This window comes from Pipistrellus hanaki, assembly GCF_964339955.1.
Source record: "Pipistrellus hanaki genome assembly, chromosome: 8".
Taxonomy (NCBI): Eukaryota; Metazoa; Chordata; class Mammalia; order Chiroptera; family Vespertilionidae; genus Pipistrellus; species Pipistrellus hanaki.
Window position 1 is genome coordinate 50,967,425 of NC_140510.1, and position 21,607 is coordinate 50,989,031.

General features: G+C 42.2%; 1 protein-coding gene across 3 annotated transcripts in view; it reads right to left on the reverse strand.

Annotated features, from left to right (window-relative positions):
* The window catches only part of SESTD1 (SEC14 and spectrin domain containing 1), a 96,094-nt gene extending 75,657 nt beyond the window's left edge, over positions 1-20,437 (reverse strand). Inside the window, exon 1 of one of the 3 annotated variants that reach the window (XM_084892593.1) lies at positions 20,205-20,437. The gene's annotated coding sequence lies outside the window, so the exon portion shown is untranslated. Of the gene's footprint in view, positions 1-18,868; positions 19,012-20,204 lie in introns of those variants that run through there. The other 2 variants (XM_084892594.1, XM_084892595.1) reach the window with 2 other exon arrangements.
* Between the last annotated feature and the right edge of the window lie 1,170 nt (positions 20,438-21,607).

Sequence of the window (21,607 nt, forward strand, 5' to 3'; positions counted from 1 at the left end):
CCCCTCTTTCTATTTCATGTCCTTCTCATCAGCAAAAAAACAAGTGCAGTTCTCTCAACCTACAATGCTGTGGCATTGTTTGTGTTCTAGCGTATCCTGCTATCTGTTATCTAGTCAAAGAAATTCCTTATTCTTTGAACTATAGATTAGCTTCACTTTCTCTGGAAACCTTCCCTGACACAACACTCTTTGTGAGGACAAGTTACCATTCTCTTCCTTCTTACATCTTTCACGATCTTTATTACACTTATCACTCAGTACATAACTTAGCTGAGTGGGGATTCATTGAGAGAAGGAACCAAGTTATATTTACTTGTGTTATTTTTACATATTTGTTAATTACTTTTTTTTTTTTCAAGTACAGCTTACTTTCAACATTATTTTGTACTGGTCTCAGGTGTACAGCACAGTAGTTAGACAATCATATACTTTACAAAGTATTCCCCCTGATATTTCCAGTACCACCTGGCGCCACACATAATTATTGCAATATTATTGACTATATTCCCTATGCTGTGTGTAAACTCCCATGACTATCTTATAACTACCAATTTGTACTTCTTAATCCCTTTACCTCTTTCACCCAGTCTCCCAAATTCCCTTCCCTGCTCTGGCAACCACCACTGGGCTAGCTGTGTCTGAGTCTGTTTCAATTTTGATTATCATAGACTATATTTCTAAGCATAAATTTTAGCATATGTTAAAAGTATATGCTCTGGCCGAGACCGGTTTGGCTCAATGGATAGAGCGTCGGCTTGGGGACTGAAAGGTCCCGGGTTCGATTCCGGTCAAAGGCATGTACCTTGGTTGCGGGCACATCCCCGGTAGGAGGTGTGCAGGAGGCAGCTGATCGATGATTCTCTCTCATCGATGTTTCTAACTCTCTATCCCTCTCTCTTCCTCTCTGTAAAAAATCAATAAAATATATTTTAAAAAAATAACTAAAAGAAAAAAAAAAGTATATGCTCTGGAAGGTCAGGGACTGAGTCAATTTTACTGTCCCTTTCCTGTGAGTGCAAGTATGGCTGAGTTCGTTTAGAGATATTTTAAGTGGTAAATTTTATACAGATTTATTTTCTTTAGGAATAAGAAAGGTAATTATTGTCCAGAATAAGCAGTGATAATCAGACATGTGTGTCACACACTTGCTTTCATGTCTGGGGGTACAGAGACTTCCTCCTAAGCCCTGCTCCCCAGAAACAGGAGTTCCTGGGAGTTGACACTTTTACTCCCCTGCCAGAAGGCATACAACCATGCATACAAATTTTAAAATTGTTCCAGCCCTAGCTGGTCTGGCTCAGAGGATAGAGCCTCGGCCTGCGGAAGGGTCCCTCCCAGGTTTGATTCCGGTCAAGGGCACATGCCTGGGTTGCGGGCTGGATCCCCAGCAGGAAGCGAGCAGGAGGCAGCCAATCAGTGACTCTCATCTCTGATGTTTCTAAATCTCTCTCCCTCTCCCTTTTTTTTTTTTTAATAAAAATATATTTTTAAAAATATTCCATAAGTATAATGATACTAAGTACCTAGAAAACTATGGCATGATGAAAAAGATTGCTTTCTCTTTATCCTCCCTTAAAACTTTTATGACCATTAATTAAATTCCTTCAAAATTCTTAGATTCCATAAAAATAGATATTAAATAAAGCATTATAGTTACAGCATATGCTACATTTAGGGGGGGGGGAAAATCTGACAAGCAATTTGATAATAATCCATCAACTCTCCCCATCATTCATTAAAGTTTACTTAAAAGTATCAGCTCTTTTGACAGTTTCAGTCATGACAGTTTCTATAGGAAAATGGAAACTTGTCACTTAGCAAATGACTAACTTCAAGGGGAAAAAAAAAGTCAGTGTCATTTTATAATTATTCATGTATTTTGCTTATAGAAGTCACATATAACAAACCACACTGAAGAAGTGTTCCTAAAATAAAGAAGAAACTAGAACACCTTATTTCTTCTTCCTCAGAGGAAAAGCTTTGTTCTCACAAAAGTTAATTGAATTCTTGTCTTTGGTCCCTTTTTTTCTCTATGTTCTCTATTAAATGACCTCTTTTTTCTTTCCTCTTCCTCTAACTTGCCCTTCTTTTCTTAGCCCTAACAACTTTTGGTATTGAAACTAAGAGTCCTGTCAAGCTCTTAACACATTAAGCACATGTCAGTCCCAGGTGACTGACACTATACTTTCTGTCTGGACTGCCGCCAGTAAATCGGTGAAATCGGATATCACGGGCTAAACGGAAGGAAGACAAAATTGGCTTGGTGCTTAATGTGTTAAGTTAAATACACTACCTACTTGATGCCAAATGTCTACCAATCTATATATATATATATATATATATATATATATATATATATATATATATATATATATATATATAAAAGGATAAGCGACCATCAGACCAGTAGCTATGATGTGCACTGACCACCAGGGGGCAGATGCCTAACGCAGGAGAGCTGCAGTGACTTGGCAGCAGCGATTCTTGGGTGATGGACCCTGGAACCAGAGAGGAGGGAATCCGATTCCGGGGTGTGTCACCTGGGAACCACTCTCTCACTACCCAGGATCCCCTGGGGGATGTCAGAGAGTCTGTTTCGGCCCAATCCCCATAGGCAAGGCTGCGGGACCCCACCTGCCAGAGGGACCCCACTCACTCTGCAAATGAGCTTCAAGCCAAACTGCCATCTCAGGTGCGACCAGCCGGGCAGGGACATGTTGGCTCCAGAGCATGTCCAGCCTGTCTCCCCCCAATCCTGCCCCGCCAGCCACCTTCTAATTAATTTCCTTTCTATGTGCACAAATCTGTGCACCGGGGCACTAGTTTTATCATAAAACATTCAAGAGCACTGTTTTTACTAATCACTACCAATGTCTGATTTCTCTGCTACAGTAGCAAAGTCTTTTTTTCACAAGTAATTGATATACTATATCCTTACTATGTACCTCAGTGCTTGACAAAATGCAAATGTTCTGCCAGACAAATAGCATTCATTTTCAAAAACTCTAGTTTAAACGGACTGTATAATAGAATGCTATATTATCTGCACTGTTCCTGCAACCATCTTATAAAAAAAAATCAATAGATAATTAAAATAAATCTCTGTAAGAATATTCTTGGACTTACTAATTTTAAATTGCTTAAAGAAATATTATTTTCATAAAATGTTGTCTTCTCTTTGCAAACCAGATTCATTTTTTACTAGTAAATGTCACCTCAACTTAACCATGGTGTCCAGTATGATCCTGCACAACAGCTATAAATTATAAAATTACCTCTCCTCTACCAACATTCTTATTTCCTTAGTATCTGATCTCAGCCAAGTAGTGAGAAAATCAATAATTATCTGCTTAAATGATTTACATTTAAGGCATAATTGATAGGCTTAAATATTTTCAACAATGTACAAAAGCAGGTTAACAAAAATGTTATTTTAACAGAAATAATATATTTAAGATAGAATTAAACTACAATCCAAGTGTTGTTATGGCAGTAGTAGCATCTTCCATATCACACAACTCAAGATATGTGTCTGGTTAGCTGCCTCTTCTATAGGGAGGAAATATTCGAAATAGAGCTTTTAATTATCCTTGAGTAAAGACAATCCACTATCTGGTAAAAATTATCAAAACCTGCATGTCATTTTAGCTGCCTTTAAGCTTCCCTTTCTCCTGCCTCCTAAGTTCTCTACCACCCCTAGGTTACCCTTCATACTCTCCTGTCCCCAAGAGGCCCCAGTCTCCAGCTTCCCCTATCAAAACAGAAAAGAACTTAAACATAACTGCACTCAGTCTTTTAACAGACTTGCTTTGTAGTTTAAGGCAGCTTGAAAAAAATGTTCACCTTTTGGGTTGACTTGGTTTAACTGAGGGTATAGGAGATATGTTTTTATTTTGCTGAGTCCACTAGGAAATTGTTTTAGTAATGACAAGAGTAGGATAGCTAGGTCAAAAGAGTTGACTAATAGGTAGGTAACTTGAGCTCTCCTTTGCCTTCTCCTCTCTTAACTTTATTATTAGGAAACTAAGAATCTTATATTTTGCCGAAGACGGTTTGGCTCAGTAGTAGAGCGTCGGTCTGAAAGGTCCCAGGTTCGATTCCAGTCAAGGGCATGTACATTGGTTGCGGGCACATCCCCAGTAGGGGGTGTGCAAGAGGCAGCTGGTCGATGTTTCTCTCTCATCGATGTTTCCAGCTCTCTATATCTCTCCCTTCCTCTCTGTAAAAAAATCAATAAAATATATTAAAAAAAAAAAAAAGAATCTCATATTCTGATTCAGATTCCATGTTCATGGTGTCAACTTCCTTCTCCTGGTTTAATATCCCCTTCCTTCTTTCAGAATGGGATCATTGCTGAAACCGGTTTGGCTCAGCGGTAGAGCATCGGTCTGCGGACTGAAGGGTCCCAGGTTCAATTCTGGTCAAGGGCATGTACGTTGGTTGTGGGCACATCCCCGGTAGGGGGTGTGCAGGAGCCAGCTGGTCAATGTTTCTCCTCTCTCGTCGATGTTTCTAGCTCTCTATCTCTCTCCCTTCCTCTCTGTAAGAAAATCAATAAAATATACTTTAAAAAAAAAGAAAAGAAAAAAAAGAATGGGGTCATTTTGTATCTCCTCCTCCCCTCCAACCCGCAGCAGTCTATTCTCATGCCCCAGAGTTCTTGAAGCCTCTGACATGTGAGTGAACAGGGTGCATATAATTCATGAATGGTTAGGTTGAGGTCGTGAACTCCTCCAAAGTTAAATTCAAATAAAAGACCATCATGCCCACTACACCCCATCCAACTGATGTAAAAGTAAGATTCAGCATTTTTGTTTTTTACAGTGTGGCTGGGAAGGAGGTAACAATCATTAAACAATATGCAAACAGAAAAATACTACCCACTGGCAATTTTATACATACTAGAGAAAGCAATGGGGGAAAAAAAACTCATAAAATTGGATGTTAAAGTTAATTACAATTATATGTGAACTGTTTTTTATTTCTGTCTATAATGTACCATAATAAACATGTGTGTCATAAAAAATGGGTCAGATTAACTTTGTTTCATTTTAATTCAATTGAAACCTTTCTTTCAGTCCACCCCTGTAATTTCATTCACTGTTGTCTGCAAACATAAGATGCTGATCCTCTTAAAACTTTTTTTAAAATGCCTTTATTGTTTTATTACAGATGTGCCCATCTTTCCCCGTCCATTGAGCCCTTCGATCCCGCACACACCTAAAACCTTCACCACACTACTGTCTGTGTCCATGGCTTATGCATATCTTATATAAAAGCCTAGGTGGTGTCACGCTCTCACGCGACATCGTCATAAGATGGCCACCACCAGATGGCTGCATGCACAGGGGAGGCAGGGCCCAGCAGCTGCTCCGCACAGCGAGGACTGGGGTCCTGCGGCTCTGCGCAGCACAGAGGAGGCCAGTCCGGCATCTCCACCGCCTCGCACAGAGGAGTGTCACGGCAGGGGAGGGCAGTTGTGGGTGATCAGGCTGGTAGGGGAGGGCAGTCGTGGGCAATCAGGTCGGCAGGAGAGCAGTTAGGTATCAATCAGGCCAGCAGGGGAGCAGTTAGGGAGCGATTGGGCTGGCAGGTAGAAGTGATTAGGGGCAATCAGGCAAGCGAGCAGTTAGGAGCCAGCAGTCCTGGATTGAGAGAGGAATGACCCAGAATGGAGAGTGCAGGCTAAGCTGAGAGAATTCTCCCCCTTCCCCCTTGCACAAATTTTGTGCACTGGGCCTCTAGTATGCATATAAGTTCCTTGGCTAATCATGTGATACTTGCCTTTCTCTGTCTTATTTTGCTTAGCATAATACCTTTAGGTTGCTCCATGATGTCTCAAAGGATAATAGATTCTTCTTTTTTTACAGTTGCATAGTATTTCATTGTACAAATGTATCACATCTTTTTTATCCACTCATCTATTGGTGGGCACTTGAACTGTTTCCATATCTTAGCTATTGTAAACAGCATTGCTATGAACATCGGGGTGCATATATTCTCTCTGATGGATGTTTTAGGATTCTTATGATGTAAAAAACCTATACTAGAAAAGATACAGGACATTGAAAAAAGAGACAGAATTAGACATAAATAAGTGGAAGAATATACCGTGTTTATGGATTGGTAGAGTAAACATCATTATAATGTCTATACTATCCAAAGCAATCTATAGATTCTATAGATTCAATCTATAGATTAAAATACCAGCAGCACATTTCACAGATCTAGAACAAATACTCCAAAGTTTATATGGAACCAAAAGAGACCCCAAATAGCTGCAGCAGTCTTAAGAAAGAGGAAAAAAGTTGGAGGGATCACAATTCCAGATATTAGGTCATATTACAAAGCCACTATAATCAAAACAGCCTGGTAATGGCACAAGAACAGGCACATAGTTCAATGGAACAGAACAGAGAACCCAGAAATCAACTCAAGCCATTACACTGAATTAATATTTGACAAAGGAGGCAAGAGCACACAATGGAGAAAAGGCAGTCTCTTCAATAAAAGGTGTGAAAATTGGATAGGTGCGTGCAAAAAACTGAAACTAGACAGCAACTTACACTTTACACAAGAATAAACTCAAAATGGGTAAAAGACTTAAATGTAAGTCATGAAACCATAAAAATCCTAGAAGAAACTTTATGTAGCAAAATATCAGACATCTCTCAGCATTATTTTTCTAATATATTTCCTCAGTCAAAGAAAGCAAAGGATAAATAAGCAAATGGGATTTCATTAAAATAAAATGCTTCTTCACAGCAAAAGAGACTATCAATAAAATAAAAAAGGGAGCCCACTGTATGGGAGAACATATTTGCCAATGATACAAATATATAAAGAACTCACACAATTTAATAAAAGGCAAACAATCCAATTAAAAAATGGGCAAAGGGCCTAAATGGACACTTCTCCAGAGAGGACATAATCCAAAGAAAATGCTCAAATTTACTAATCATCAGAGATGAAAACTAAAATGACAATGAGGTTTCACCTCACATCTGTCATAATGGCTACCATTAACAAATCAACAAAGGACAGGTGCTACTGAGGATGTGGGGGAAAAACTCTAGTACACTGTTGGTGGGAATACAACCACTACGGAAAACACTATGGAGTTTCCTCAAAAAATTAAAAATGGAACTTCCATTTGACCCAGTGATCCCACTTCTAGAATATATCCTAAGACTCTCTTAAGACTTTTAAAAAAACAATGACTAAGACACAATGCTGCCACACCAGAAGAGAGGCCAGCAACTTAGTGCACCACTTCTCAGACTGTCCGTCCTGCAACCACAGTACTACTTTTAGTCTTTCCCTGGTGCAATTGTTCCTCATCTAGTTACTATAGTCATTTCCCCAAAACATTTCTTACTACTGCCAGCTGATGAAGAACAGCTTGCTTCACAATAAGCAGTATCAAAATCTAAACTCTTGAATGGTTAAATGAAAAGATGCTCAAGTTAATTAATAATAAAAGATATGCACTACCTGAATGGCAAAGATAAAAATAATCTGGTAACACAGATATAGGGACACACATGTTATCACATATCCCTGGATGATATACAAAATGGTACATCATCTTCGGGAGGGAAATTGACAACATCTATCAAAATTACAAATGCAAGTACCCATTTCTAGTAATCTTATTATATATCTACCTGCCCCACCAATGTGGGGAATAATATATAGAAAGTTATTCATTGCAGTATCATTGTAAAGACAAAATCATAGTAATAAAGCACTTAGTATAGTGACACTGTTCTAAGCACTTTACACATATATTATCTCATTTAATCCTCCCAACAAACAATCCTAGGAGGTAGTTACTATCAACAGCCCCATTGTACAGGCAGAGAAACTAAGAAGTCAAGTAAGTGTAGCCCAAGATCACAAAACTAGTGTGGAGCCAGGATGTGAATCTAGGTAGTGTAGTTCCAAAGCCTATTTTCTTACCTGTTAGCATGTATTAAACCATCTAGATATATATATCAATAAGGAAATAATTGAATAAAATATATAGAAAACCCATCTAAAGGCATATCACATTTTTTAAAAAGAAAGTTCCTTTAGCCGAAACCAGTTTAGCTCAGAGCATCAGCCTGCAGACTAAAAAGTCCGGGTTCAATTCCGGTCAAGGGCATGTATAATACCTTAGTTGACGGCACATCCCCAGTGGGGGGTGTGCAAGGTGCAGCTGATCAATGTTTTTCTCTCATCGATGTTTCTAACTCTCTCCCTTCCTCTCTGTAAAAAAATCAATAAAATATTAAATAAAAAAGAGAAAGTTCCTTTAATTCCCCCTTCCACTGTGAGGATAGGCTGAATTTAGTGAATCGTTTCCCAAAATAAAGTATGGAAAAGGAAAAATAGTAACCTTACAGTGGAGAAACCTAACAAAGACTGACCTTAACCAAGTAATCTAAGTGAACATCTCCAGAAATGTCATTAATATATCCGGCATTCCCTCACATGACACGATGAGGACAATTCAACTTATTCCCAAAAATCCATGACCCCATTCTAATCATCAGACAAACCCAAGTTGAGAGATGTTCTATAGAATATATGATCAGGACTTCTCAAAACTGTCAAGGTTTACTGATTTAAAAAAAAAAAAAAATTAGAACAGATTGAGAAAATGTCAGAGGAGACTAAGGAGACAGGACAACTAAACACAACATGGTATTCTGGAGAAACCAAATGACGGCATAGGTAAACATCTGAAATTGCTGCCTCGCACAACCATTTCAAAACTGCAACTAAAAGACAAAACCAACATCATCCAGTACCACAGGAAGGCCTGCTAAGTGGAAATTCTAAGACTAGAAGGAAAGAGAAAAGCACACTGAGACTCAAAGGAGGTGCGGAAGTAAAGTGCAGAGGTGCAGAGGCATGTGTAAAAGGCTGGCAACTGAGTACATGGCTGTCTTTTTCAAGCAAGAGGGAGATACAAGCTCCCGACTGCTCTGCACTCCAGTTCCCGGCGAGACTCTGGAGACTCAGACTCATACAGGGAGAAGCTGGACTGTCTAGCAGCAGGCCAAACTTGAGGGCGGCTTTCTCTCAGAGGTGCTTGCAGTGATTACTGAGGGACACTGAGACCCGGATGCCTCTTAGAGCAGGGCCGACAGTCAGCCATTGCTGTTTGCTCCACTCTGAGACCCCGCCCCAATCAAGCTGTGCGTAGAGGTTTCTGGATAGGAATGGCCTGATCCTTTGAAATAAGAAGAGGAAGAAGAAGAAGGTAAAGATAAAAAAAATTATGAACAAATACATATCTACCAACAAGTGAATCTAAAAATCAAGTGAATAAAAAAATCTGATGAACAGAATAAACTGGTGAATATAATAGAATCAGGGGCATAGAAAGAGAGTGGACTGACAATTCTCGGGGGGAAGGAAGTGTGAGGGGTATGGGAAGAGACTGGACAAAAATCGTACACCTATGGATGAGGACAGTGGAGGGAGGGAGGGCAGAGGATGAGGTGGGAACCAGGTGGATGGGAGCTACGGGGTGGGGGGGGGGAGGAACAATTGTAATAATCTGAACAATAAAGAATTATTTAAAAAATAAAAAGTAAAAAAATAATAAAAATAAACACAATGTGGTATTCTGGATGGGACTGTGGAAGAAGGCTTCCCACACCTCCTTCTTCACTTTCCCACCAATTTCATCTCTGTTTAACACACTGCAGACATTTCACTGCAGTTGAACCAATCTGACTGCCACCCTCCCAAAATAACCAGCTTGTTTCCCAAATCCACATATCACCTGGCAAAACCTAACTCTAAACTTAAAAAGTCACTCACCCATTGTACTACCCAGTATCCTGTATACTTTGTCTATAATAGAGATGGCAAACACTGGCCAGCAATATTCCTACACCCATGACAAAAACATTGCTCAATTATCACAATAACCCTTCCCACTAAATCCACATGGTGCCTCTAACTACTTATAAGACAGTGTTCCATTCAGCCGCCATTATCAATCAAAGCTGGCCCATGAAATAAATGCACTGCCATATATGGTCTCTACTATATTGATCTGTTTGCCTTAATATCTTCCTCTATAGATTTCATGTATTACCCCTATCTTCTGGAAAGGATTAATGAGACTTATAAAACTACATGAACCGTAAAAGTTAATAAATTAAACAATAAAAGCAAAAGAACAAAGAAGACACCAATAATGGTGCCAAACTAAGGCTAAGCAAAATGCACGGCATAAACCTGTATGCCCACGCTGGGGTGTTCCACAGCCTGGCTCTGGCGTTCTAACAGCCATCACAAAAGGAGAACCCAGAGAGAATCCAAGATGGCTGCTCGGGTAGGCAACTAGCCGCAGCCGCACACAACAATTTTAATAAAATACAACTAAAATATAAAATGGGCATTACCCAGAACTACAGGAAAGTCGACTGACTGGAAATCCTACAACAAGAAGCAAGGAGAAAACCAGAAGGAAGCACGGAGGAGCTGTAAAAGCCTAAGGTACGGAGACACGCGGCGCGCGGAGAGGACGGAGCCGGAGAGGAGGGAGGCCGAGTGCCTGGCGGGCGTTCCCTAGCGGGAAGGAGAGAAAACTCCGACTGTGCTGGGCCCCTGACTGCTCTGAACCCCAGTTCTGGGCCAGACCCCGGGGACTCAGGCTCAGCCAGAGGGAGCTGGGCTGTAAGTCGGAACCCCGGGGTAGCGGAGAAAGGAGGTCCCGGAGGCGCGCACACTGCCCCCAGAGAAGGGACGGTCGGCTGTGCCGCGGGATTGCCCTGACGGGAAGGAGACTGGGGCTCCAGACTGCTGTGAACGCCACCTCCAACTCCACTTCCAACTGAACTGAACCCCAATACCGGGCTCATTGGGGGAGAGCATAGACTGTTTGGCAGCAGGCGAAAATCGAGGGCACCTTTCTCTCAGAGGCGCCGGCAGCGAGCACTGAAGGACCCGCATAGGGCGGGGCTGACGGAAGCCAAAGCTGCAGGCTCCACCCTGAAACCCCGTCCCATCTGTAACTGCGAAATGCGACAACAAAATAGATCACAAACGAAAGAAATGGAGGACAAAAAGCGTCTGGATATAGAGTTCAGATCTACGCTTATAAGGTTTTTCAAGAATTTCCTAGAAAAGATGGATAAGGCCTATGAGGATATGAAAAGAGATCAACTAGAATTAATAAGGAGTCAACAAGAAATGATAAGGGATCAACAAGAAATAAAGAATACATTGTCTGAAATAAAAAATATTCTACAGAGTCCTAAAAACAGAAGGGAAGATCGCAAGAATCAAGTCAAAGATTTGGAACATAAAGAGCCAGAAGACACTCCTCCACAGAAGCTAGAAAGCAAGAGAATCCAGAAAATTGAAGATAATGTAAGAAACCTCTGGGACAACTTCAAGCGAACCAACATCAGAATTATGGGGGTTCCAGAAGATGAGAGAGAGCAAGATATCGAAAACATACTGAAAGAAATAGTGACAGAAAACTTCCCCCACCTGGTGAAAGAATTTGACTTACAAGTCCAGGAAGCGCACAGAACTCCAAACAAAAGGAATCCAAAGAGGACCACACCGAGACACATCATTATTAAAATTCCAAGAGCAAAAGATAAAGAGAGAATATTAAAAGAAGCAAGAGCAAAGAAGGTAGTAACTTATAAAGGAGCACCTATACGATTGTCAGCTGACTTCTCAACAGAAACCATGCAGGCCAGAAGGGAATGGCAAGAAATATTCAAGGTGATGAATAGCAAGAACCTACAGCCAAAAATAAGCTACCCAGCAAAGCTATCACTCAGAATCGAAGGCCAGATAAAGAGCTTCACTAATAAAAAAAAGCTAAAGGAGTTCATCACCACCAAACCAGAATTATATGAATTGCTGAAGGGGGTTCTTTCAGAAGAGAAAGTAAACAAAGATAAAAATTATGAACAACAAATACGTAATTATCAACAAGTGAATCTAAAAACCAAGGAAATTAAAAAAATCTGATGAACAATATTAACTGTTGAATATAATAGAATCAGAGGTATGGAAGGGGAGTGAACTGACGATTCTTGGGGAAAAGGGGAGAGGGGGGCGTGGGAAGAGACTGAACATAAACTGTGCACCTATGGATGAGGACAATGGGGAGAGGGGAAAGGGCAGAGGGTGGGGTGGGAACCTGGTGGAGGAGGGCAATGGTGGGGGGGGGGGGGAAGGAACATTTGTAATAATATGAAAAATAAAAACTTATTAAAATAAATAAATAAATAAATAAATAAATAAATAAACAAAAAAACAAAAGGAGAACCCAGTCCACAAGCCATGAGATAAACAGCACAGTACTGAAAAGAGGAACTAATCTTGATACTTATTCCAAACAGTTCTTTTTCTATAGCAAAGAGTACACTATAGAATGAACAAGATATACAAGACACACAACTGCCAGTTTTCAAAGGGTTGGGTTCCTCTGGCAGAATCCAACAGGAGACCTATGGTATCTTAACAAAGCCCAATGCAGTTCAAGTGATTTTACAAAGAGCAAGTGCAAGTTTTAAAAACCCTGTGTCCTTTTACTTGGTTTCCTCCTTCATTGCCTCCCAAACTAAAAATATACTCTTTAAAGACAAGAACCATGTTTTCTACATATAGCTCCACATGCTTTTTAGTCTGTAAATAAAAAAAAAAAAAATTTTAAGTGGCCTTCAATACCAGTGAGAATTTCCACAGTGCAATTCCAGTCACTCTGATAAAAATTCTCTACTCTAAACATAGGAATTCCCACTTCCAATCAACAGAATAAAAATGATAACTAAACATCAACAGAACTGCTAAACCTTCTAAACCTTCTATGCTACAACTGAATCACAATTTATCTTGCAATATCCCAAGCCATTTTTTGTTTTGTTTTGCATATCCCTAATACAAGGCTTACAGCTATGCAAAATCAATATCACAGAATCTGATCAAATAAAATGAAACCCATAGCAAAAGCTTTGGCAAACTCTATCAAAGGAAAGACAATATCACCCTCTTTCAAGAATACAATCAATAGCTCTTTACAAACCAGCTGACAAAGGCAGGTTCATTTTTTAAAGGACTCTGCAGGTCTGTTAGTGGATAATGAATTATATTGTAGATTTTCCCTACTACTTTCCAAGAGTCTATAGTTTCAGTAAATGCCAAACTGCCATAGAACTGTACTTCTCACCTCTTCCATACACACATTAATTCACACACACACACCCCAAGCAAGCTTGTATTTCCCTTTATGACAACTATCTACTCTCTCCTTTACCTGGTCAAAGGAGAAATGCAATGAAGACTCATAAATTATTTAAGTAAAGCGGTTATAAGAAACACATATTAAAAAACTTAAATTACTACTCTTAAGCACAGGCATTAGGACACATTAACAATCCTCTATTTATATTTGATTCATGGAAATCATTAATAAATTAGTAGCCTAATCATACATTGGCTTAGTTTTTTTATACACTTAAGTGTTTCAGTTTGCAGTATTCTCTCCATTTGGTATTCTCTGTATGTAGACACATCCTATCATCTCAGGAGGGAGTGCTGTAATGAATAAAAGAACATGGACAGGACTGGGGGGCAGGGGAGGAGGGTCGACACCCAATGGACTTCAGAAAATCTAAAACCTTTGTTTCTTCATCTATTAAAATGGGAAATGACAAATTATCTTTTCCTGGTAGGATCACTGGAAAGATTAAATGAAGTAAGATTTGTTAAACTGCCTCATAAGTGCATATAAAATAGAATCTCAGTGTTAGTTCTCTTACTCTCTTTTTACAGGTAAAGAAATAGAAAAAGGTGAGCAGAAGACTTGTCCAAGGCTAAATCTCTGATTTAGGGCCTAATGTCCTTTCCACTACACCACACAGCCTTCAAACAGCAGAACCCAACACCTCATGCTCATCAATGTTAGGCACTCAACACACAAAAATGTTTTTTAACAATTTGAATACCTATTAAATGCCAGGCATTACACTAATATCTCTCCTCATACTTACCCTCTAAAGTAAGTGCATTTACCCCAATTAACTTGTCCAAAGTCACAGGGCTTACAATTGATAATGTAAACAAGTCTGTTTTCTCCAGTACTTTCCCCCACTATCCTGCCCCAAAAGCATGCAGGTAGTTAGAAATCATTTTTTCCAAAATTAAATTTTAAATAGCCTGGAAATGTTTATAGTCTTCCAATTTATTAGTGGAAACCATCCCTATAGCTCCACCATTCTTTCTCCTTAAATTTGTTCTTGGTAGCTGAAACAATTTATAGTAATTAAGGTGACAAATTCACATTTATAGTTTAGTGTTATGTGTTTTTTTTTCTCCACTTTATTGTCTCACATCTCTAATATTTCCAAGATTCCTGTGAGGCTGGAACCATTACCATTTTACAGAACAGAAAACAGAAGTTTGAAGAAGGTAATTTGCCAAAAGTTATTCAACTAGTAAGTGTAGGACTTTACTCTGGATCTTTCTAAGAGAAAAGCGCATATACTTCTGCATCCATGGATTCATTTAATCATTTGCATTTGTCAACTTATCAGAGCTGAGAGAAGTGTGTATGAAAGGATTCCTTCACCAAACATGTAACAGAAAATAAGGTCTAAAACTTGATAAAACAATAAAAACAGGAAAAATGAGAAAGGTTGTCTTGGATTTCTTCCTTCATCAAGGTTTTCAGGTGATTTCTAAAAGATGTTTACAGGGCAGATATTTTCAACTATTCCAGGCACAGTGAAAATAGGGATAGTTTACCAATTGATTCTTAATAGCTGGCTTAATTTTAACACCAAAACCAGGCAAGAATAGCAAACAAATATTATGTTTATCTTTTCTGATAATAGATGCAAAAGTCTTAATATATTTGAGTGAAAAACAAAGAATATATGTAGAATGGCCGCATCTGTAAAAGAAAAATCACTGTGTATACACTATGGTTGGATATATAAATGTATATTTGTACTTATGTACACAAAAATGCAAAGATATAGGTTTGTAACATAAATCTCAAACCGTTAATGATTACCTTGGAGTGAAAAAAATAAAGAGGACAAGTAGTAAATGGGAGATTTTCAACTTTAAGTCTATATACACATACATTATTTGAATTTTTATAACACTAGAGGCCCAGTGCACGAAATTTGTGCATGGGGGGAGGAAAGGGGCGGTGTCCCTCAGCCCTGCCTGCACCATCTCCAAACCAGGACTGCTGGCTCCAAACTGCTTGCCTGCCTGCCTACCCCTAACTGCTTCTGCCTGTCAGCCTGGGCACCCCCTAACCACTCCTCTGCCAGCCTGATCAACATCTAACTGCTTCTCTGCTGACCCAATTGCCCCTAATTTCCCTCCCCTGCTGGCCTGGTCACCCCTAACTGCCCTCCCCTGCTGACCTAGTCACCCTGAACTGTCCTCCCCTGCCGGCATGGTTGCCCCCAACTGCCCTCCCCTGCAGACCTGGTCATCCCAACTGTCCTTCCTATAGGCCTGGACACCCCTAACTGCCCTCCCCTGCAGGTCTGGTTCCCCACAACTGTCCTCCTCTGCTGGCCCGTTCACCCCTAACTGCCCTCCCCTGGAGGCCTGGTCCCTCCCTAGTGCCCTCCCCTGCAGGCCTGGTCACACCCCACTGTCCTTCCCTGCCAGCCCAGTGACCCCTAACTACCCTCCCCTGCTGGCCATCTTGTGGCAGCCATCTTTGACCACATGGGTGTGGCCCTCTTGTGTGTTGGAGTGAGGTCAATTTGCACAAGGTTTTTTTTTTAAATATTTTATTGATTTTTTAGAGAGGAAGGGAGAGGGATAGAGAGTTAGAAACATCGATGAGAGAGAATCATTGATCAACTGCTTCTTACACACCCCTTCCTGGGGATGTGCCCGCAACCAAGGTACTACATGCCCTTGACCGGAATCAAAGCTGGAACCTTTCAGTCCGCAGGCTGACGCTCTATCCACTGAGCCAAACCGATTTCGGCTGCATGAGGCTTTTATTACTATAGGATATATATATCATGTTTGACAATTAAAATACAAGTGAATAGCAGGACCTAAATATTAATTTGCTGTTATCTCCTCTACTTGCTATAGAAAAAAATAATTATTTTACTCAGTCATTGGGCATTCCTTTATTTAACAAACACTCAGAGTACAACTCTTGTTTGAATATTGAGCTTAGAGTAAAGACTTGTGCCAGCAGGTACTTAGAACCCATTTTTGTTGCTGTTGCTCATCCTCACCCGAGGATTTTTCCATTGATTTTTAGAGTAGAAGGGAGGGGGAAAGACAGAGAAAAGATTGACATGAGAGAGACACATCCAATGGCTGCCTCCCAAATGAGCCCCAATCAGCACCAGGAATCGAACCTGCAACCTAGGTACATGCCATTGACTGGAATCAAACCAGGGACTCTTCAGTTCACGGGCCCACGCTCCAACCAATGAGTCAAACTGTCTAGGAAACTATTTTTTTAAATCCAGGATGGAACACTTACTTCCTTCCATAACATACAGTGTTGAGTTTTAAATCAAGTTCTAATTTTTAGCATTAATAGTTTTTAGATCATATGCCAGGGTTAATAAATATTTTCTTTTTCTGGAATTTGGACTACATTTATTCTAAAAGAGTGTACCAGATAATATGTATTGCTTTGTGTATTTTTTTCCAATTAAAAAAAAATGTATTTGTATTCACTCATTAAACAAAGGTTAGAGTCCCTGCTATGTGACAGGCACTATGCTGGACAATGGGCATGCAAAGATGAATAAATAACATATGGATTCTACCCTATCCTTAGGAGTTAGGAATTCTTCATATGTTTGATCCAAACTAGTTCATAAAAACTGAAGCATATACCCTAGTAATCCTGAACTTCAAAGTGAAACTGGCAAGCCACTTAGTTCAAAAATAAGTTAATTTCAGTTTAATACAGAAAAAATGTTAATGTTTATGAAAAATGTGAAATTGTCTATCACTTTACTATTAAAGGGAGAAAATAGAGAACATGGAAGCTGCAGGGGAAGAGAAAGCCCCAAGTCCCAGGGCACAGTGGGTTCTAGGATTAGCTGTGCCACTAAGAAGCTGGGAATAGTTTAACTGCTCTCTTTCCCCACAGGAAATGTGCAAATCAGATCCACCTTACTAGGATAAGAAAAAAAATTTTTTTGAGAAAGTGTAACAAAATCTGGTGAATCTGAGGCACTGTGGCCCTAACACCTGCTTTTTGTTGTTGTTTGACTGAATGATTTATTATGCTCCCACTTTGGCAATGATTAGCCAGGCAAATCTGCAAAGACAATTTGAGTTCTGTATGCCTCATGAAGTGGAAAGAATGCAGGAAGTGGAGTTTATATTCACACCATTATTCTTACTAATTTTACAAGGTTAAAAAGGAGCAAATTACTTAACCTCTTTGCAACTTATTCTCCTAACAGTAAAATGGAAATAAATCTATCTTACAGTATTATTTCAAAGACTAAGAAAATGGGAAAACAAACAGAAATGATTATAAATCAAATAGACATTTTTTCCAAAGAAGATGTACAAGTGGCCAATAAGAATAGGAACAGATGTTCAACATCATTAGCGATCAGGGCATTAGGGCAATGCAAATGAAAACCACAGATACCCCTTCCCATTAGAAGGACTATCCTAGACAACATTTAACAAGTGTAGGAGAAAATGGAACCCTCACACTTCATTGGTGAGAATGTAAAATGGTGCGGCAGCTATGAAAAAGCTTGGCAGTTCCTCAAGAAGTAAAACAGAGCTACCATATGACTCAGTAATACCACATCGAAGTATTCATCCAACAGAACAGAAAGCCTATGTCCACACAAACACTGGTAAATAAGTGTTCATAGTAGTATTACTCATGATAGTAAAAAAATTGGAAATGTGGTATATCCATATAATGGAATATTATTCAGCCAATAAAAGGAATGACGTACTGATACATGTATATGGAAGAATCCTGAAAATATTTTGCTAAGTGAAAGACACAAAAAGCCACATACTTTATGCTTCCGATAACATGAAATGTCCAGAAAAGGCAAATCCATATATACCCAAAGTAGATAAGTGATTCCCAAATGCAGAAGAGAGAATAGGAATAATAGCCAATGGGTTTCAGAGTGTCTGTTCAAGAATGATGAAAATGTTCTTGATGAGAAATGTTTGTCCTACTTTATGTATATATTAATGCCACTGAACACTTTAAAAGAGTAGAGTCTAAACTATATGAGTTTTATCTTCATAAAAGAAAATAATTTAAGTTTCTGCTAGTTTTCATTAGTAAATATCCTACTTTTCTCAAGAGATTGCTCCGGTTGCTTATAACAGCTAGGAAAGTTCTTGAGGTTCAATGTTACACGGATAAGTGGTATCCTCAGTGAAGTTAAACTACTAATTATGCCAGAAAAACTTTCTACAGATCGTATTAATTTGATATAATTTTATTCCTTCAGAAGTCCTTATTAATATCAAGTGTATTTTTAGGAAGCAGAGAAGAGCTTCAAGGAGTCTTTATTAAGCACATGAAAAACAGAGTTCAAAATGTAGTATTTTCTGCTTATTAAATTAGTAGACATCTTGTTTTCAGATATGCCTGCCCAACAGAAACCCAAATAGGCGAATTCTGCAACCTCTACCACCTCACATGTTCTGCATTTTGCTGTCAGACTTCCAGGTCCATCCATCATCAGCTCCTAATCTCATCCACCCATTATTGCTTCCAACTATTATTCACAGGGGTGCTTGGTAAACTCTTTAAATCCAATCAATGCATTCCCTAATGTGTGGGTATTTACAGAGTAGGCCCATTTTTTAAGGTTAGATTGTTTGAAAATAAACATACCGCAAAATTATTTCCTGGCATTTTGGACGTACAAGCAATCTGCAGAGTTGTGCAATGCTTTTTTAAGCCCTCTGGGAATATTTTAATGTATTTGGTCACGGGGTAGGAAGCAAGTCCCCAACTTCTGTCCACATAAAGCTTCCTGGTTCTGGAACAAAGACGTATTTTACTGCTCAGAGCAAAAGGAAGATATCTTCCTTCTATTTAGTATTGTTAAACTAAAATAGCACACCAATGAAACCAGATAGGTGAGAGCGTGACCCAAGGTATGTCAACAAAGATAAACCTTCAGTATTATGTATTCTGCTTTGGGGAGGTTGAAAAAAAAAAAAAGTTTCTCACGCCTAAGAAAATAAAGGTTTGTTAAAAGCCAAAGAAAACCATATGGATTAATAGTTTCCAACATGGGGGGGGGGGGGGGGGGGGATTCTGAGTGGCAGTTCCAATGGAAGGTTTGCCACCCTGTTCTAGAATGCGTGTTGGGGTACAGGCGGGCAGACAAGATGGGAAGGAAGAGGTGACCTGTCAAAGAGCCTTTATTAAGTGACTCCCACCACAGCACTTGCAACTTCCAGGGGGCGATCTGCCTGTGCAGGAGCCAGATGTCAAAGCAAAGCACCCGGGGAGCCGCGGGGGCCGTGCACACCGGGCATCCCAGGGCGGCATCCCACCCGCATCCTCCAGAGCCGACCCCACTGCGGTCCTAGCGGGGGTCCACCCCATCCTACAGGAAATAAACACATCAGGAGCCATCTCTGCCGAGACAGACCCCGGCCCCCTCCCTTTGTGGCTCCCGCAGGGGCTGAGGGAGGGGAGCGCGCCGCAGGCCCGCGGAAGCCGGAGCCTCCGCCGCCCGGGAGGCGTCCCGCCCGGAGCCTCCGCCGCAGCCCGGGGCCTGAGCCGGCGGCCCCCGCCCCCCGGGCGCGCCGGTCTCCGGCCACACAAAGGAGCCGGCCCCGGAGCCGGGCGCCACATCGGGCCCCGCACGCCGGGAAGATCCGGATTTAACGCCTAAACCTGTTGCACGGTTCGGGTCCCTTTCCACCCAGACACGAAGAAGGGCGCTCCGGGGGGAGACGCCCGCGGCGGCCCGGGCTGGGCGGGCCGCAGCCGCACCCCGCGGGCGGGCGGGCGGGCAGCGGCGCGGAGGCGGGGGCCGCCGGCTTCCCACCGCGGGCGCTTTGTCTGCAGCGGCGGCGGCGGGGGCTGCGGGCGGGGGCGCCCTCCCTGCGCCGCGCGGCCCGCGGGGGGGAAGCCGGGCCAGCCGCCTCCGCCCGCGCCGGGCCTGCACCCGCCTCCCGCCCGGGCCGCCCGGCCACTCGGCGGCCGCACTCACCTGGCCGGCGCGGCGCTGCGGACCGGCTCTCCCGGCGGCGGGCGAGGACGCGGGGACGCGGACGGGGCGCGGGAGGAGGGCGAGGCGGGAGGGGGCGGGCTGGGGGCGGGGCGGGCCCGGGCGGCGGCGGCGCGCGCGGGGCTCCGGGCGCTCGTGGCGAAGCGTGTCCGGCCGCGGCGTGCGTCAGCGGCGGCGCAGGCGGCCCCGCGACCCCGAGACCCGCGGTCCCACCCGCGTGCGCCGACCCCGCACGCGCCGGGGTAGCGGCCGCGCAGAGACCCCGCCCCGCCGGGGAGGGGGCGGGGCCGGGAGGGCCGGGGCGGCGGGGGACGGGGGGCGGAGGGCTGGGGGCCGGGGGCGGTGGGAGGAGGGAGCCTCCTTGCATCCCGGACCCTGCGTGCAGGTGGGAGCTGCCGAGCCCGCCACGAGGGTGGTGGAAGGGGCGCTGGACCGAGAGTCGGGAAACCTGGGCTTCAGGAAGGACCCGATTCCTTGGCGCCCCCCTCACCCCCCGCACCCCCGGCATTTGTTTTCCCTCCTCCTCCTCCTGAAATGTGCAGGAGGTTCAAGCGTGTGGTGTGCAATTTTTCAAAATTCTAACATGGACATCCTCCTCCTTTTTTTTTTTTTGGGGGGGGGGGGGGGGGGATTCCTTTTCTCCCAAGTACCTACTGCCAGGAAATGCTGGAGATGGTCCCCGCACCTAGCCCTGCCTGTGATGGGCTGAAGGGTGAAGGCAGCTGGCTGGGAAGGTTGGCGCAGAATGGGTTGTAGCCAACAAGGGCTGGATTGGAGGCCTTTGTTTTTCCTTGGGGATCTTTCCACTGGACAGTCCCAAATGGCCTTCAGACACGGGCTACTTCCCCATCTCCACCAGCTCTGGTTATTTCTCTCCAACGTACTGACTTCACGGTGTCTATTCCTCTGACTGTATTGCGCAAGTCGTTTTTATGTCATTTCCTGAATTCGGCTCAAAAGAGTCATCCACTAATACAAACTCAGGGCAGCCATGTGTTCCCAATCCCGGGCATTCCATATTACTCAGTCTGCTACTCACTTCACTATCACCTAATTCCATGACTAAAATCTCGCCATTCCAACAACCAGGCCACTCAATCTCTCTCCACTAAGGCTCTCTAATTTAAAATCCCACGGAGGGATTCTTCCTCTTAGTTCTGTGACTAACAAGCTGTCTCCACTACGTTAGCCTCTCTGCCACTCTTCAGTTGGTCAAGCCTTTCTAATTTCCCTTCTGCTGCTGTCTCATGTCCCTGCCAGAGAATGCTCCAAAAACAGACTGCGTCTTCAAAATCTTTCAATTAGAATCAAGTTAATTACTGTGATGTACAAGTCCTTTTATGAGCTGATCCCTAGACCTCTCCAGCTCCAGCTCTAACTCCCAC